Source organism: Notechis scutatus, chromosome 1 (assembly GCF_049901735.1).
Source record: "Notechis scutatus isolate UNSWTSFEM ecotype Mainland chromosome 1, rNotScu1.2, whole genome shotgun sequence".
NCBI lineage: Eukaryota > Metazoa > Chordata > Lepidosauria > Squamata > Elapidae > Notechis > Notechis scutatus.
Window position 1 is genome coordinate 189,382,009 of NC_142009.1, and position 20,491 is coordinate 189,402,499.

General features: G+C 36.0%; 1 protein-coding gene and 1 long non-coding RNA gene across 2 annotated transcripts in view; both read right to left on the reverse strand.

The window, feature by feature from the left end:
• The window catches only part of RAPGEF4 (Rap guanine nucleotide exchange factor 4), a 186,629-nt gene that overhangs the window by 103,722 nt on the left and 62,416 nt on the right, over positions 1 to 20,491 (reverse strand). The gene's annotated exons all lie outside the window — the stretch shown is intronic.
• Positions 7,131 to 19,036, reverse strand: LOC148133142 (uncharacterized). Its single transcript, XR_015746514.1, has 2 exons — positions 18,497 to 19,036; positions 7,131 to 7,425 (listed from the first exon to the last, which is right to left on the reverse strand). It is a non-coding gene; the product is annotated as an uncharacterized LOC148133142 (long non-coding RNA).

Consider the following 20,491-nt stretch of genomic DNA (forward strand, 5'->3'; position numbering starts at 1 on the left):
CCAATGTTATGTGTAGAAGTCTGAGACAGGTCATGAACATGGATAACGTTGCAAAAGACTAGATAGATAAGATATAAATGATATTAAGCATGCTAATTCAAATGCAAGTTCCTTGTTAAGATTGCAAACTTTAAAATAATTAAGAATGGGACACATGCTAGCACTTTTTGAGAATAAAACTACAAGATACAAAAATCATATTACTGGCCCTGTGGATGTTCATTATTTGCAGTATTTATAATCTGGCCCTATTCCAAAGAATTCTGGCTAGTATACAACAGAAAAATAACGTTTGAAGTGTTTTATTGGCACTGACATTCCTCAATAAAGTTGTATCACTTTAAAAAGGTCCTATTTCTTACAATCTGAAGCCCAAGATAAACATGAAGTATTTTGTACCTGAAGGTGAATCTCTTTCATTTTCTTAGATTTATATTTCTGAGAGGTGATCTAGTGTTCTCTGTATGTGTTCAGGCTACAGCTTCCACTTTTCCTAACCAGCAATCTCTACAATGTTTATTGGAGATCTGGGGAATTGTCAACTTGATGCTGCTGGAGGACTCCACGTGTAAATTAGAAAGAGAGAGGAGCCTCACAAGGAAAACATTATTCTCTTTGTGACTTCTTCTCTGTACTAGGCGAGTTAAAGCACACAGAAGAATAAACACACACCATTTATTAAAGGAGTGTTTTAATATAAATTGTGGTTCTTTATAATAAATGCCTTTTCTTTTTAGTACTTTAGTTAAGCACTAGTTTAGTTAAGAGGTATTCTTAAACTTTCACTCCAGCTCTACTCAGCATGGCCAAAGATTGTTCTGGATGGTACCAGTTACTCTTATTTCTTAGACTAGACATGAATAACAGTTTGATTCAAGAACTGAAGAAAGGCCATTTTAAAAGAGAGGTTGAAGTAAAATTCACAACAAAATGATTCATATTTGAAAAGTATTGCCTTTGTTCCTATAACAAGGTACAAGGTAAATCAAATGACCTACATGTGAGAAGATGCATCAGAGTCTTAGAGCAGAGATTCTAAGATGGCCTTTAATGAATGCTTGATTAAGAGCCTTTAGGTTTAAAATACGGTGTTACACACTGTGTGGTATTTTCCTTTGATTCCATAAGATTTGAGAGAGGAGGTTGAGTCTGAGAAATAATTTTCACTTTTTTTCTAAACTAAGAACTTTTTCCAGCTCATTTGACATATCATCATATCATTTGTTTGCATTAAGATAATCTTCAGGCGTTGTCCTTTGTCCAGATTGTCACTGGATAATATTTTCAAATTTTTATATAAGTACATTTCCTAATCTTATAATGCAGTTGAAATTTTTAAACTTTGAACACTTTATTTTTAAATGCCTTTTTAATTTTCTGAATTAAAAATAAAAAAGTCAGAGGGGGAAACAAATGATTAAAACATAAATTGGAAGTTCTGCACACAAAAACATGTAACGTATATGATATTAAGGAGAAATAAAAACATTTCAAACATGCTTATTAAATATTATTTCCTGAATACCTGAACAAAGATGATTACTTAGGAAAACAATATTAACATAATTAATAAATTGTAACTAAATTTGAATGTATCTTTTAAATGTAATAGTTTTTCAAAGTTTTTGATTTTTTTTCAGCTGGAACAATTTTCCACTTTTAAAAAGCAATTTTTTGCTGACTTAATATTATGCCACAAAGAGTTCCAATTAGTTGATAAATCTAATCAGATCCCAAATTATTCTCTCAGGGTTGGTGGTACAAATACTATTGGCCACATCTCTAGATAAGCTGAAAATAACTGTTTAGCCAATCCTTTTAAAAACGATTGAGTAAAAACCTGGGGAAGGATGACTTTTTATATCAATGTACAATATCAGCTCCAAAAGAACCATAGCTATAATAAATGGTGCTCATCACAAATTTTCAAGCAAAGCATGTTTTTGTTAGAAAACACTAACCTAAGAATTGATTAGCGCTGCCTTTTCTTGATTACCTCTTAGCATTTTGCCATCTTCACTAAACAAAAAGGCACATTCAATCTGTGTTTTTTATCAGGGCAACCTGGTCTACTCAATTACAGGGCGGAGCATACTGCATTTACTCAGTCTTTACTTTTGCTTTTCTATTTAATATATCTAAATAAGGCATTTTGTTATTCTTAACAACATTTACCAACTTCCGATCAGCCTCTGTTTTCCTGACATTAGAATTACAGTTCCAGATCATCTGCTTTTACTCTTCCCTTGCAGCTATCTTTCCCTTTCCTCCGTGTGTTATCTTTTACAGATTTAGAGAGAGGGAAGGGCACATTCATTCTCAGTCAAAAGACCTTATATAGTTATGTTCTGGTAAGAAAAAGAAAGACTCAATGAAAGGAACACGGGAAAGTTGAATAGAAGTTGCAGCCTTGGTTAAAATATTGTAAAAGAGACAAAATGATTCATTAATAAGACTCTCATAAGTTTTAGGAGATAAAACTGACAATTAACATGTATTGGCCTCAAAAGAACGCTGAGAATACCAACACTGTATTGTAAGGAAGCTCAGCTAGAACTCAATTATCAGAAAATCAAAATCACGGCACTTGCCAAAAGGCCCCAAAACTACTACTGGGTGATAGATGACCACAAGATTGAGCAGGAATCTTGTTTCAAGTATCTGGGAGGAGTCCTACATTCTGTCAACAGTAGAAAACCCCATGGGGACTGGGTGACTGAAAATATACAAAAAAGCTAATCTGCCATCCTTAAATTCTTCAAGACAAGATGTGGCTACTATATTCCTGCAGCACTCAAATTATTTGAAGCCAAGCCAGTTTACGATGCCCAGCTGGGACCTTTATCCAATTTTGCACCATTAGAACTTTTTCAGTCTAAACATCTAAGATTGGCACTGCTCAACTACTGGCTCAGACTACCCTTCTTTCCCCTTGGCCTTGAGCCACCAGCTATGAGGGATGATTTTCAGTCCACGTGGGGAAAAACTGTGACAACTAAAAATCTCAAACTTGAGTTTTTCTCCAGGTCTTTTATTTCAGCATGGTATATGATCAGGCCAAAGCACCCATTAAACAATACATAGCAGACACAGAGGAATATTGAATTAGCTAGATCCCCAACCTTTATTGCCAGTGAACCCACCCTTCTGCAAACCCTATGACATACTTAACTAAATTCAAAGTATCTAACAACCCGAGGGCCTTTACTCTGGCACTATATCATGTCATTGTTCTTGGATGAGAAGCAAAACATCTTCAAAGAAAAAAAACCAGAAAGTCCAGTTGCCTCTTGAAAAAGCACCTTTGGGATATCCATCTTGTTGTTAAAGATTTTGATCTTTCAGTACCCACAGAGAGTTAAGGAAAAGGAATAGAATGCTAGGTTCCAGGCAAAAACATTCATCTTGCACATGTTTCCACTATTTAATAAGGGGATCTGAGAGATCAATTAACTTTAGAAAAAATAAGGGGCCATTTGGGTCCAGAGACATACACAAACATGTTGACACGTCTTGGGATCTGTCCAGGGTGCTGAATGAATCAGCCCTTATTCTAGTTAACCAGTTCGTTATTTTCAATGTTTAACAATATATAAGAGCTATTAAAATACTTTAGAAGAAGTGTTTCCTGTGAGACATGTATGATATATTCCCCATAAACCAGCTATGTCTTTACTAGGCTTGCATAGCTGCTTTCTAAGTTTCTTGTGACTGTCTCCACATGTGCATATCCAGGTACTGTTGCACAATACTAAAGGAGGTGCAATCCTTCCCATTTATTTTCTGTTCTTGCCAGCTTCTTCAAAATAACCTTCCTCAACTATACATATTAATATGTTCAAATTCGAACATAAAGAAATTAAATGTAGTCTGTTTTGGTGTCCTAAAGTAAGACATAAATGTATATAGGAGTCAGTGAATTCATATTCTGCTGTTAGGTGACATAAATCTACATAAAGCTATGAATATGTCCACATCATGACATGAAAGATCACTTTCCTGTTTGTAGTGCTGACACACATTGACGATGTGCAGTTATATGAACAATAGAATCATTGCTGACCTATATCTTCATGCATAGGAACTAGTTTTACATGATGGTTTATAACTTCCTTTCAGAATTTCCCAGTGTAAATGCAGCAAGAAAGTTCCTACAGCCATGTATGGATTGAACTTTACACAGAAAAAGAAAAGGAAGGATGATAAGCTTCCAGGAGGTGAAATTAATAAGTAGCATAAAGCACTGGGCTCAGTTGGTGTAAATTTCGTTCCAGAGCTATCAATGTTTCTGTTCCAGGCAATGCCTGTTTTGACAACTCATTTGGCACCATTTAAACAAGTGGCAGAAGGATATATCTAAATTTATGTGGCCAGGTTTTTAAAAAAACAAAACTATGCCTTAAATATAAAGTTTTACAAGATGCAAAGGAAAGGGAGGATTGGGTGTACCTAACTTGAAATTGTATTTTGCAGCTTTTTCTTTGGTTTGGATGAAAGAATAGATGTTGCTGAGAAACAGAGGGTTTTTGGAGTTAGAAGGACCCAACCTGAGATGGGGAGACATGAATATTGTGGTATTTGTGGTATGATAAAGTCAAGGTTAATGTGGAATTTTAAAAACATTGTGTTAGACACGCCATATTGAGAATACAGAATTTTGGGCACAAACCCAGGTTGTGCCCAAGAATACATTTGTGGATTTCAGCATAAGAAGCATTTAATAGACAAGAAACAATAGACAAACAGAAATGGTTAACTTATGATGAGATGTTAAAATTTTGTCAAGGAGAATGTAAAATAAAATCAAAAGGAGACTAGTGGCAGAGGGATACAGCTGTCAATGGTTCTCTTATTTACAATTACTAGAACGATTTAAGGTAGACAAAAGAATGCATGGTTTTGAACATTGCAAGACTGAATTTGAAATAGAATTGTGTATAAATGATAAACATGTAATGTACAATCTACAATGTAGAAACTTTTATTGAAATTTGAACCAATAGAAGTAAAATAATGGATGATAAATTTTCATTTATAATATACACATAGGACAATGGGAAAATATGTGGTTGGAAGGATTGATTTACATTAAGTTATAATTTTAAACTTTTATAAAATGATGTGCCATGGTATATGTCTCCAGAGAAATTGTCTAGAATGTATAAAGGCACTTCACATTTATGTTGGAAATGTGAACAACAAGGGACATTTTATCATGTTTGGTGAATGTGTAAAAAAGCTAGAATAGTCTGAATTCAAATATATATACTGAGTCAGAACATTTTAAAGATTAATGCACAATTGAAATCAGAGATATTTCTTTTGGGCATTGATCAAAAAACAGTTGGAAAAAAGTAACAGAACTTTGGTTTTATACATGATAACTGCAGCAGGATAATTGCATGCACAAAGATAGAAAGATTTGACACTATACACAATGGAGGAATAACTGGTGGGGATGACAGAATTTGTTGAAATGGCTAAATTGACTTCTTTGATCAGAGAAAATGTAAATCTACATTTAATACTATCTAGAAACTCCTTTATAGACTTTTTCTATGGAACCCAAAAAATGAACCTATGGTTTATTGTTTTGATTAAATAGAATAGATTATAGAAAGAGAGTTGTGTTGTAATCCTTGAGTAAGAGGTAAATGTATGATTGTATTTAAAATTGTTGTAAAGAAGACTAGAAGCTACTTCTTTGTACCTTTTTCTTTCTTTCTTTCTTTTTTGCTTTCTTGCATTTTTATCTTACTCTTCAATTTGGTTTTTCTTTTCTTTTTCTCTCTTTATATTAGTTGGTATTTGCTTTTTTAAAAAAATATTTTAATAAATTGTGTGTGTGTGTGTATTAGCCCTTTCCAGAGCTATCTTCAACTTAAAGCATGTCCTTTCTTACAAAATGTAGCAATAATTATAAGATGGCAATGAGTACATAAAATTGATACATATTTCCCCCCCCCACCAAATACAACTAGAAATGTGTAGTATGCAGACTGAAAATGTCTGTGAAAAGAAATTGAAAATCCAATTTAGCTGAACATTTTTTCAATGAAACTGGAAAACATATTCTACTAGTTTCATTGGAAACACATTCTACACCATTGTTGAAGCTCCAAAATTTGGGGAAACTATAGTTCTGCAAATGCGATGTAAAACCAATCAGTTGTGGTTCATTCCTAAGTACTCTTTTTCTACAGTAGATTTTTTTTTCTAAAAATGATGGATGACCTAACCATTCCATTGTCAATCATTACTTTTTGGTTGATATTTTTAAACATACAGCCAACATTTGGGCCCAAATATGTAATACTGAGAATATATTCTAACAGATTCATAGGCCAGAAAAGGAATAGTGATGAAAAGGGAAAAGGTCTGTAGGCCAATACCGTTGGCCATTCTAATGCAAGTGTAAATATATTCACATATTATATTTAAGAGACAGCAAGAGACATGCCAGCTTACTCTATTCCCAAGAATATGTGGATGCTACAGGTTTAGAAACTTCCATTGGTAAATGAAAGCTTTCTTACATATTGCATTCCTGACATAAAACATATCCTTCCTCTCTAGAAATGCTCATTTGTAAGCATGAAGTCTATGGAGAAAGGCTACTCAACATGCACTACATTAAGGATATAGGTATTTGGTACAGATCCACTTGTACGCTGCACTTTGTCTTAATGACTAGAGAGGAGAATTGCCAAAACTAATGGGAATTCCTAAAGTAGATGCATGAACTCCCAGGACAGCTTTTTTCTGCAGTCTCCAAGCAGATTACCAAAATCTAGCTAAAAGGGTGAACAACAATGGTTTAAGAAAATCAAATGGTGAACAGATCAAGCCCAAATTCCCTCTTTTTCAGATGACATTATATTGCTCCCAGAAGTATCAATCAGCACGGCCATCAACAATATTTGGAGATTCCAAAGGTTTCTTATGCACGAAGCACCGCTTTTTATACATCAAGAAATTTAAGAGTAAGTTAAGTTCTGCATTTAGATTCACTAAAACAAGAGCTTACAAAACGATGCACAGTATCAGCTTTAATATTACCACCAGTTTTAATCAGACACAGATTTAAAAAAAAGAAAAACAAGCAGAAAAGAGACTCAACTTTGACAAAATCATTAGCAATTTTGATTTTAATGTGTTGACATTCTGAATAAAAAAAGCAAAGCAGAGTTGACTCCAGTAGCTTTTGAGACAAATTTTATGAACTGAACAAACTTCAAAATATACAAACAGAGTTTAAGCAGCACAGAATCAAAAGTACAATATTGTCAAATATAGGCATGATTAGCAAAGAAAAGCCGGTTATCCATTGGCACAACCGCCTTCAGGCTAAGAGAATGCAAAAGTTCAATGCCTCCTTGCACCAGAAGTCCCACTAGGAATTGTGCTTTGTTCTAATTTTGGAATCTGCAAAAAACAAACACGAGGAAGGAAACTTTTTAAATATATACATACGTATATTTCTGAAACAGAAGATTCTTTTTAAGGAAAATCACCATGAAATAAAATGCTACAAATTATTTATCAAAAAGAATACTAAAGCAATTCTATGTTTTAATATAAATATGAGGATTAATATTTATTTTCTGTCATCTATTTATTTGGCTTATATTGCTGCTGAACTAGATATAATTTATGATGCATACTGTAGACAGTCATAACTGATATCAATCTTCATGTTTGTCTGTGGTCTCAGATAAATGAAATATGTGTCTGTTCATAATGTGTGCCTAAAAACAGGAGAAAAGGGAGGGATAAATTCAACAATACTGACTATTTAATGAGTCTTACCTTCAGTTGTCTACTATTTCTGCAATTTTAGGAAAGCCTCATTTATACATTCTACTGTCGCTGTAGGACACTGCTTGAAGAATTCTTTCATAGGTCAGTGCATATGATCAATGGCTACAGATGGAGATTAGAAGGATCATTGTAGGCTTTAGCGGATGATGAAAATGGCGCACAAGCTTTGTTACTGTGAAGCAAAAGCATGATACTACACAAAACTACACAAATTTGCTCCCAATTTCCAACTTAAAAAACATAGTTGCTGGAATCATTCCTCATTCCCTAAGAGACCTGCAGCCAGTGGTGGAACAGAGTTGAAATAAAATATTAAAGTGTTATTTAGTTTGGATCCTGAGGGTTATGAGCAAAGCACGAAGCTGTCAAGATGAATGAGAAAATACTGATATAAATTTTGTAAGTAAAAAAATAAAACCTGCAGTATTTGGAGAACTGAAGCACATCCAAAACAGAATAACTTGTTTTCCCCCCAAACAAACTAAGAGTTGGCTTAAGTATTCATTGAGACCAAAAAGATTGCCAAACGGATTAAGTGGGGAAAAAATCAAAGGAAACTAAAAATAATAAAATAATTTTAATGGATAGAATAGTGTAAGAATATCAAACTGTGCAAGACTTCAATGAAGCAGCACACAATCTTGTGAGATTTGGGGATCATGCCTGAAAATATTGCTGACCTTCAGGCTAAATTTTATTGTTCTGTTAAATTTATGTCAAACATTGTGATTTCATTTGAGCCTGAAACATAAAGCAAAAAAAACCCCAATGTACAAATCTCTGAACAAGATATCTTTTTCTTGTATTTCATATTTCAGACACATGTGTTGGGAATAATGACAGATACTGATCCTGAGAATAAGTATCTTCTCAGCATCCATCATTCAAAATTCAAGAAGTTGCTTTCAGATTTCTATAGTGGCTCTCAGTTGAGTAATAATCATAATAATAATATGACCTGCTTGTCAAATCTTCTACCTGTACTGTGAGAGGAAATGAAAAACAAAAGAACTTATTTGCTCAGCGAGACCCCTGAGATTTTAATCTCAAAAAGTGTCAAATACCAAAATCAATTTTGCCTAGGGAACTGTGGAAATTATAGTCCAAAACATTTGGAATGTGCCAGGTATCGGAGGTGGAAGCCATGCCAGCTTTCCTGACAGCAGGAAGCTCATTTGAGCAATGATTAGTAAAACAGGTTTATAACTATAACACAAAGGAGATCTATGTCAGGAATCACATCGGAGGGACAGGCAAAGCCAAGCACCTTGCTAGGTACAACCCTAGCAGAAGAAGAATCAAAGAACATGTGCTCTGTGCAAGCATGCCTGAGAAGAAAAGCAGCAGAAAGTGACCACAGATTATCAGCCTTTTAGACAAGAAGAAGCCAAATGTTAAAGAGGGAATACAAACTCCTTAATTCTCTATCTGTACCCTCAAAAGTCAGTGCACTGAAGAAACCTGAGCTAGAGCGCCAGCATAAGCTAAGTTGCTTGGTGCATAAGCGCACCAACGTGCCTACCGTCCCTGTCCTATTGTTTCTCTTATTCTTTTATTTTTCTTATATGTAACCATTTCATGTATTCACAACTATGTATACATTTATACTTATTATCTTGTAAACAATTGGCAAATCAAATAAATAAATAAAAAATAAATAAATAAATAAATAAAATAAATTATTTGGCACTGAAGGCAAATGTTAAAGCACAAGGGAAAGTTAATGTTGTTTTGGACTGATGTTTGCACCTTATTATTTTTTTTAAAAAAAATCCAGTTATCTTTTAAATATAAGGAAAATAGATATGTATATAGGATTGCCAGCATGGAAATTATTACACCTAAAGAATGAAGAACTAAATGTATCTCATGTTTTATTGTTAGGTTTCTGCATGAATTTCAAATTAAGCCCAGAGGATCAGAGAACAAAAGTATTCAAAAGAATATTCTAATATTCTTTGTATCAGAATATTCAAAAGCCATGTGTTCTGATTGACATACAGCAGTACAAAATTCTAAGATAAGCATTGAATCAACACAAGATTGGAACCACACCTCTATAAATACTATAGGTGGTGAGAAGCTGATCCAATTCAGAGTGTTTTGGTGTTGTTATGCCATTCTTCAGTCCTCGCAAGTGGCTTTGCCATTTACCTTACACCAGGGGTGTCAAACTCACATCATCATGGCGGCGTCACATGACTTATTGGGACTTTTTTCCCCTTTGCTAAACTGGGTGGGGGTGGGGGCAGCACGGGACACATCTGGCCCGCAGCCCATGAGTTTGACACCCCTGCCTTACACAGTGGCTAAGTAGGGGTTGATTCTGTTTATTTTTCCCCGTCCAGAAATTTAAAAATGATGAGGGGAGAGCAACCACTGGTGGGGTGTTGGCTGATTGTTGTTTGTTCTCCTTCCTATGGCCAATTCAGTGGAAAGGTGGAGAAGAGGAATGAGGAGACTTGAGCAATGGATGTTAAAGTAGGCGCAGAGTTTATGAGGGGAAAAGCTCTAATAATGCATAAAGAATAATCCTGCATTTAACATGCTCATTGCTATAAAATATACTCCAAGAAATACAGGTGATCCTTGTTTAGTGACTACAACTGGGATCAGCAACTCAATAATTAAGCAAAGTTCTTATGATCTTACTTCAGTTTTCCTGTTTTACAGACCTGCGAAGGTTGTAAATGCAAGTTTACTTTTTTCATCACTGTCATAACTTGTAAATATTATGTTATGTAAAGTATTGGTATAGTATATGTGTAGATCCAAGTATTGTGACCTTTTGTCCTTTTGTAAATGACAGATGGAAATTTCATCATTTTCTAAGTATTAGCCAAGTTTTTTTAGCATGGTACCCAATGTGCTGATAACCATTGGGACAACATTATTACATGTGGATAATCTACTGCTCGATTTGTAGTCTAAGACTTGTGGAAACTAAATCATTCAAGAATTACTAACATAACATTTAAGAATATAGGCAGCTCCTAGCAAGGTGGGATTTTTTATTTTATTTTTTTGTAAAATTAGATGTTCAAGCCTGATAGATTCAATGTTTCCAGATATCCAGGAAGTCCTTTAGGTACTGTTCCAAGAGCTCCAATTACAATAGGTACAACAACAGATTTCTTCTTTTCATAAGAGTTCAACTTTGATCTGCAAATCCCTGTATTTAATACTTTTTTTCTAATTGTTTTTTTTCCTCAATGCAAGCATTACCCAGAATAACAACATCAATGAACAAGATTTTCTTCGTTTCAGTAACTGTTATATCAAGTGTGTCATGAATAAGATGCCTGCCTGGATCTTAAAACTCATAAGATCTTAACCCAGTCATTTTCCAAAATCTTCTCAACTCTCAGTAATTTTTGCTATATTTAAATCCAAACCTCTGGGAAAAATTTTAATGAATAATTCTGGCAACTTGGCAACACAGTTTTTGGCAGGTTAGGAAATTTTGCTGCAGCCATTGATCAAATGGTTAATTGTTTCATTCTTTTCACTACAATGGCAACATTTACTGCTGTAGAATAGAATAGAATAGAATAGAATAGAATAGAATAGAATAGAATAGAATAGAATAGAATAGAATAGAATAGAATAGAATACTTTATTGGCCAAGTGTGATTCGACACACAAGGAATTTGTCTTGGTGTAAATACTCTCAGTATACATAAAGAAAAGATTCGTTAAGAATCAAGAATCATAAAGTACAACACTTAATGATAGTCATAGGGTACAATCAACAATCAAATCATACTAGGAAGCAGTCAATATAAATCGTAAGGATACAAGCAACAAAGTTACAGTCCTACAATCACAAGTGGAAAGGGATGGGTGATAAGGAGTGATGAGAAGATTAACAGTAATAGTAGTGCAGATTTTGTAATAGTTGAACAGTGTTGAGGGAATTATTTGTTTAGCAGAGTGATGGCTTTCGGGAAAAAACTGTTCTTGTGTCTAGTTTGTGTCTTGTTTGCTACATGTTGAATTTTTGCCTTCATGCAATTACTTGGCAAAGCTTGTTCTTGAGCTGCCTTCAGTTTCTTTCTTTTTCTAACACTCCTGATTTAAAAACTCCATGGGAACTTATCAGTATTAATATTAGTTTCTAAAAAAAATCTCAGTATGGTTCGGTGATGCACAACTGAGGAAAAGAATAATTGTATCGGGAGACAGGACTATACAATCTCAAAATTAAGAGAGATCATAAGCCTTTGAAATGCAAACGGTACTTTTATGTAAGACAGCACTCAGCTCACTCACAGGCTTCCCAGATCTATCCAGCTATTCCATCTTGACTGTCACACAACACAGCTAGAATAACAGCCAATACTCAGCAGGCCTCCTTTTGTTTGTAATGACCCACCACAAAAGATTATTCCTTCCTTCCCCAAAAGAAGTAAATTATAGGAACCTGAAGCCTGCATGTGCATCTTTCTACACGACATAATTCCCATCATTCAAACAAATGAATGATTTTCTTATTCAAAGAGATCTTGAATAAGCTACCAGAACTTAATCTTGATGTTATTAGCACAAATTCTGCTAGCTGTCCTTAGCTACTTAATAACAGGTATCAGTGGATTTTCAACCAGGTTCTGAAAAACAGACAGCTTTCAGTGGCAAGATACTCAATAGCCTATGAATGCTTAATTTGCATATTTTTGCCTTGTATGAAAATATTTAATCTATTTTTTAAGTGAATTTGGAATATTTGCATGAATCCTATTTTTAGATAGAAAACTTGGTGGGTGAATTATTGAGCTTCCCTCTGCCTTCTTTCCAGCCATCAAATATATAACATATAATAAAATTGTAATAAAACATGAGCACAATAAAATATAACTTATTCACAATTTAATCAGGGGTCAAAGATTGGGGGCTTGTCAACCCAGAAAAAAGTTCCATTTATTATGCCAAAGGATTGGAAAACCTAACTCAGCATGTTTATTTATTATTTGACAAATTTCAAAACCATCCAACTCTGACAATTCTGGCTTACAAAACATGTGTGAATAACATTATGTAGCTCCTTTCCCCCAAAGAATTGGTTCTATTGCCAATTTTTAACATTCTACATACTCGTGTAGGAATTTAAATATTTAAATATAAGTACTTATGAATGAAGGCGAATATATGTATCCCAAGATAATTCTGCAGGATCCAACACCGTGGATCAGAGGTTTTGTCTTCCAAGCTTTCAGACTCTTGCTGGGCTAGAGAGAAGTTCAGGGGTGGGATGCTACAGATGTTCTGCCCAGCTCTATAGAACCGGTAGCTCTGATGAACAGCAGACACCGAACTGGTTGTGTGTCTGCTGCTGTTTGGCCCACCTGCCTGCCCGGGCTCTTACCTGTCCTTTATTTCTTGCTTTTTCAACCTCAGCTGCTTTGCATGGCAAAGCTGAAGTTGAAAAAGCAGTAAAAAAGTACCTTTTCAAATGCTGTGCACCCGCGCGCAGCGCCTATCAGCTGTCCGGGCAGCACAGTTTACGCCGTTTTATGCATGCGTGTATAAAACGTAATCATCAAACCGGTATTTACACTGATTGAATCCCACCCCTGGAGAAGTTCCCTGAAGATGGCCTTCAGCATGAGTCTGAAAGCTCGGAAGACCAAACCTCTCATCCCGGTGACCAATCCAGTTTGGCTCTTGCATAAATACTTATTCCTAATATAATCCCTAAAATATTATCCTACGCTTATTTGGGAGCAAATATCACTGTTGTCAACTTTGATGATGTCATCTTTGTTGATGCAATCTATTTGGCGTGACTAAAATTTCATATGGAAAACACACTCACTTGGTGAAATCTGATACTCGCTCTCCCCATGTCAGACATCATTTAAGGACCACAGAATTTCAGCGTGGAAGTTAAATTATGGTATATGGAAGCCACTAGGATGGATATACAGGCCTTCAGATCTAGTCTGGCAGTGGTACTTGGGAAGAACTTTGTAACATCTCATCCCTGACACCCTGATGATACTACCATCACCTTAATTTCAAACAGGAAGTCAGATTTCAATTCTGATTCCAGAACCAAGTACTGATGATCTTGATGAAGATGACTGTCATTATCACCCTCACTTTGGTTATTTAAGACAAGTTGAAAAATGTATGAAGCCTGTAGATCTTTTAGGCAAGGCACGCTTGTCAGCAGGACAACTGGCTACATACATTATTAACACCTAGAATTGATGGGCATTATTAACACCTAGAATTGATGGGTATTATTAACACCTAGAATTGATGGGTATTATTAACACCTAGAATTGATGGGTATTATTAATACCTATCACTCTTAAAAAGGTCAGAAGGTGTTGAATCCATGAATGCAACCCTGCTAATATCCCGCTATTGGCCTGGTAAGACCTCCTCAATCTGAAAGATAAGAGAAATATAATGTATTTATCTATGATATTTTATCTTGAACAAGTTTATCTATATCTAATCTAGTATCTCTCCTACTTGTAACTATTCCAAACATTTATCTAGTCTGTTCAACCCTGCTCTCCAGAGAACCTGTTCTCAGTACACTGGTTATTTTCTCTTGATTCCTGATCCTATTCTGAATTTTAATGATATCTGGTTTCACTCTTTTTACTGATTTATTAGCTGCAACTAATGTTCCTTAAGCTTCACATGCAAAGACGGAAGACATTCTTCTTAAAAGGAAAAAGAAAAAAGAAAATATACAACAGTTCAACTGATTGATCTACCCGTGAAGAAAGACCAGAAGTTTCTCATATTCTTTAATGCAATAAGTAAACATTGATTTGGTCAATTTAATGACCAGATTTCCAATGTGCACACTAGAAGACGAAATGAGTTGAACCTAAGGACAATTGTGAAGTCACACTGGCTACTGAAGAAATCCTCCTCTACCTCCTCTAAAGTTTTAAAAAGGGGAGTATTGCTAAAATTCCCTTTGCTACACAATTGTAAATGATGTTGGAGCTCTATTTCTTTTTCACTTCGCTATCCTAACAAAATTACAGACCAGGCATTGCTTGCTTTCATTCAGATTGATCAAACTCAGAGTTTCAACATTTTGTTTTCGTTGTTATTCATAACTATTCCATAGACCACCTACTGTACTTGAAAAACTGGTCTCTATCTTTCACTGCTCTTGCAAAAAAAAAAAAAGGCATGAGGGAGAAGGAAGCCTGCCCTGTTTAATTTTCAATTGTTCTTTACGTATTATGTAATACTTTGCGTATTATGTAATACTACATGTATTATGTAATAATTCTCTTGTTGTTCAGAAAGTCACCACTTGAAATACCAGGAGGAATTAAGCAGAGAAAATGAATCTCTTCAGCCTTTTTGCTACAGCTCATCTCTACAGGGAAAGGAAGAATAAATGTTGAATGCAGAACTGTTCTGGATGGGCTTGAGGCCTCAAATATTTCCTCATGAAAATATAAGAAATCTCAGAGACAGTAAAAGTAAATATTCATATCTACAAGAACAGAAAGTTCGGAAGCACACCTAGTACAACTTTTTGAGAAGGGTGTAGTTAATTATGCAGACATACAAGTAAATCATATTTAATTAAGACTTAAAGTTTAACTAGGTTTTATGGGTAAGTCTGTGCTTTGAAAGTTCAAGCAAGTGACTTGAATTAGTCCACCTCAACCATACAAGCTCAAGAGGGGATTTTGGCACATTCATTGTCAGGCCAATCTATCCTAGAGAATTGTAGTTGTGGGGATGAACTGCAAAAAAGGAATGCATGCATGCTGTCTTGAGCTCCTGGATGAAACCAAGATAGCATATAAATAAATCTGAGTCAAATTTATTGTATTTGATAACAAATTGCTATGGGATTTTCCATTATAAAACAATTTAAAGACCAAGCTGACAAAGTCATGTACTTTTCACAGCTAGCCATCTTTGCAACACATCATTTTGACCAACTGTCAGCCTTACCAAGTAGAACAGACAGGAAACATGACCAGATGAGCTAATTCTAGTTTATTGTGAAGTTACATAACCAAATTTTGCAAGTCTGAAAGTAGCAGTATCCCTTAGACTTATATGCCACTTCACAGTACTTTACAGCCTGCTTTAAGCAATTTACAGAGTCAGCATATTGCCCCCAACAATCCTCAATTTACCAACCTCGGAAGGATGGAAGGTTGAGTCAACCTTGAGCCCCATCAGGATTGAATTCCTGGAGTGAGCAGTGAGTTAGCTTGCAGTACTGCATTCTAACCACTGTGCCAACATGGTTCTTTCAAATCTCCCACCATCTTCTTTACAACCTAAGAAACTAGGAAAGTCTTTTCTGAGCCTCTTGCTCTGTCTACTATCCCTTTTTACAGGAGAGAAGCAAAGAAGAGATCAGGGACTGTTAAGGGCCAATGTTACTTATCTCCAGGAGACTCATTTAACGAAACAGGATGAATCTCTATTAATAAAGAAGTAGGCAGGATAGGTTTACTTCATAGATACTTCATTGAAAGCTATTGGGGTGGCCATTTTGGTTCAAAAAGAATTCCCCGTTGATTTATATCGGTTTATTACTGATGTAAATGAATGTTATTTCATGTTATGTGCTAAAATAGTACTTCTGCAGGAACTGCAATAGCTATGGTTAATGTTTATGGACCTGATTAAACAATTCTAGCAAGCTCTAGGGAATTTTGGCTAAGCAATTTGTTGTGCGGTTGCAGATTGTGACAAATTCTGCCCCAGTCGTTGCATAAGTTGCCTCATGGCATTCTGCAAATGGATCATCTGTGCATCCACTTGCTGTTGGGGTTACAGCAACACCAGGTGCTCAGCAGGCAGCAGAATTCCTTGAGGATCAGAGGCCATTCCTGAAATTCCTCTCCTTGGAAGAGAGTATGAGACTTGCTCGATTGATATCAGCCTTACCAGGTAGACCAGACAGGAAACACAACTACTTTACTGTGAAGTTACATTAACAGCATGTTGCCAGTTTGAAAGTACAATTCTCCTCTCCATCTCCTTTGCAGCCTAAGAAACTAGGGAGGGTCCATTCATGGCGTCTTGCCTGGCCACTATTCAGTTGCAGGCTATGCTCTTTCTCTTACAATATCTGACCATTCCCTAGTCCAGTGGTCCTCAACCACTGGGCCCCGGACCGGTACCGGTCTGTGGATCATTTTGTACCGGGCCGCCGGTTTGCTTGGGCACCGCCATCTTGTTTTGACGGCGCTTGAGAAAGTGCTTCCGGGTGAGCTTGTCGGTCGTCGGTTGTTGGAAAGCGGCGTTTGGGTGCTGAAGGAATCCTCGCACCTTAGTTTCATTGAAGGGGGGGCGGCTTCAAACGAAGAGCCATCCCGATGGCGGTGGAGTCTCGCGTTATTCAGGAGGAGATTAAGAAAGAGCCCGAAAAGCACAAAAAAGGTACAAAGGAAGAGTTGAAGGTGGTGGGGAGAAGTGGGGGATGGATGGATGGCCGGTCGCTCGGCTCGGCTTGCCTTGGTCGTGCGTGCTGATGCCGGTACCGCTCCGTGGATCATTTTGTGATGCCGGTACCAGGCCGTGGTACAAAAAAGGTTGGGGGCCACTGCCCTAGTCAGCATCTCTTCACTTCAACTCCTAAGGTCTTCCCCAATACCATTACATTAACAGACAGAAAACTGAACTCTGAGATAATCAATGCCCAGACTCATAGTGAGTTACAACTGTCTACATTTCTTTGTTGCCATCATGTGTTTGGCCGGATTTTTGTTGGTAGCCCTAATAACTATGGTGAAATTGGTACTCTTTTTTTATTACATGTACAGCTTTTTTAAAAAACCTCTTTCCTACTTCCACAAAAGCCACATTCCCTTTTGAATTCCCTTCTCTAAAGTTCAACATTTGATCTGGAACCTAAACCTGAATAGCAAAACATTGTGTGTTGCCTTTTGCAACTGTGCATATATTACTAAAGTGTTTCATTCTGAGCAACTACATTGGGCTTTTGAAGCAAGCGTTAAAGGGGCATTGTACTATTCAGAAAAACAGTTTTTGAGGCATTTAAAATATATTTACTTCCCCTTTACTCCTGAGTGATTGAGACTGTAATTCTAAGCACGATTATTTAAGGGTAAGTTCCATTGAATTAAAGAGAATTTGTTTCTGAGTAGATCCGCACAAAAACTGTGTGTGGGTGCAAGTGTTAATCTTACTTGGTGCTGTGCTGCCAAATTATATGCTGTTTTTCTAAGTCCTTTCTTTGGGAGGTGCCGAAGCAATATTAAATTCAACAACTGCTCAATTTTTCTAATGTCAGGAAAATTACCATCCCTATTCAATTCCCTTAACTTAAACTATTAAAACATATTTTTATTCTTTGTGTTTGCTAACTCAGAATAAAATAATTACAATCTTTGTGGAGTCAAATAGTACACAGAGATATGTTTTTGATCTTCAAGAATTCTTTTCTTCATTCAAAGCGTAACAAACTAAGAAAGCTAATGCAAAACACCCTGACTCTTACACTAAAGTACACACAAATGTTAAAAAGGAGAACTGCCATTAATTAGTAGTATAATTATAATCATATGAGGCATGAGTTCAAGCATATCTCCTGTTTCCACCCCCACCCCACCCCCTGAAAAGTAAAAGTAATAATATGCATTAAAAAGAAGAAGCATTATCTCCAGGTACGGAATAGCACGTTTTAAAAGCTTTTAAAACTCACATTGCTGGGTTCTCGTCAGTCTAAGCCAGCAAACAGCCACACACGTCTGTTTTACATTTTTTATCCATACTGCATTCTTCTTAGCAATGTGACCATTCAGGCACATGGTCAAGTTGTACTCAGCTTCTCCTTAGTGATGTAGGAAAGAGGCGAGATCTGCTGATGTATCTGTGCTTTTTGCAGCTGTATAGGACTAATGTTTCTGCCTCTGCATCCTAACCGAATTGCCTCTGCCTTATCGCTGGCAATCCAAATTAACAGCAAAAGCAGGACCAATAATTTTTCCACCTGCACGCAGGCATAGATACACACAAATAAAACAACTGCTAGGCAGCTTGCTTCCCCGTACGTGAAATAACATTGTTTACATATATCGACTCTCTCTAATTTCTTTGCTGGGAAGAATAGCTAAGATAAGTAGCTGTCTCCAAAATAAAACTGCTGTTCAAAGGTCTATTTGCCATTCATTCTCTTGAAATTTATTTTGCCAGGACAAACAACCTACACACTGAAAATCAGGAATTTTTTGCTACCTGTAGCCCACAATAAGCATGTGTATGTTAATTTACTATTGTATTTCCTCGGCATAATAATGTTTTGAGAAACCAAATGCAAAGCAAGCAGGCTGCAATGCATTTAAGATCCATTAGCGACCATAAACCTCTTCTCGTAAATAAGCTTTATTTAATTACATTATCACATGCACAGAGGTTACACCTAGTTCCCTTATTCATTTATCCTTTTCGGCTTTGCTAGGGATGCTTTACATCTGGGAACATTTGTCAATCGCTCCTCTTAAAGAGTTGTTTTAAAATTAACATTTTGCACTTTGAAAACATCAAAAAAACTTTGTTCTATCCATTTGGAAAGATTAAAATCTGAAGGTCCTTCAATCTATTATTTCAGGCTTTTCGATAATCAAGTGGTATCTTACTAATAAGAAACCATATTTTATTCATTACGGCTTTCAGGCCAAGACACCATGAGATCTCTAAAAAAAAAAATCTTTAAATTTTCATAAGCACTCAAGAAAATGGAATATGCCCTAGAGTATTAATTCATTAAAAATGAGAAGAGTCTGACAAGTTTTCCCAGTGTCTAACTCATTTCATGTATGCATCTGCCAATGTAATGCCCCCCCTTGCAACCGACTGACAACTGTTATTAGCTTTAATCCTAGGAAATAAATCTCTTCGTCGAATACAGTAAATGTCCGGCTGACATAATATTTTAAGCTCTCATAAGTATTGGAAACAGATTCATAGATGTTGTACAACTGACAATATATTTTTTTTACAAATAGAAAGTAATATAAAATAACTACTATGTGCAGATTTACTAATTGGAAGCATCTGCAGTCTTATTTATATTTTCTTATATTCAATTGTGTCCAATTCTCAGAGACTGCCAGAACAAGTCCCTGAAGTTTTCTTGGCTAGGTTTTTCAGAAGTTGTCTGCAATTGCCTCCTTCCTAGGGCTGAGAAAGAATGACTGACCCAAGATCACCCGGCCAGCTTTGTGTCTTAGCAATAGCAATTAGACTTATATACCATTTCACAGTACTTTACAGACCTCTCTAAGCAGTTTATAGTGTCAGCATATGGCCCCCAACAATTTGGGTCCTCATTTTACTGACCTCGGAAGGATGGAAGGCTGAGTCAACCTTGAGCCGGTCAGGATCAAACTGCCGAACTGCTGGCAGCCAGCAGTCAGCAGAATTAGCTGCAGTACTGGATTCTATTTAACCACCGTACCACCATGGCTCTGGTGCAATGATTAGTTAAAATGCTGTACTTAGAAGGGACTAGAACTCACAGTTTCTAGCTTAATCATTATACCAACTGCTTCTCAAATATAATTTACTTTGGAAAAATTACTTAACTCCTCCAAATTAGAGTCATAAAAAATTTAGAATCTTTTATCTTAGAACTGGAAGCACTTAGTAAATATAGAGAATGAATTCTTTGTCTTCCTTAAATTGTAGCATCTTTGTC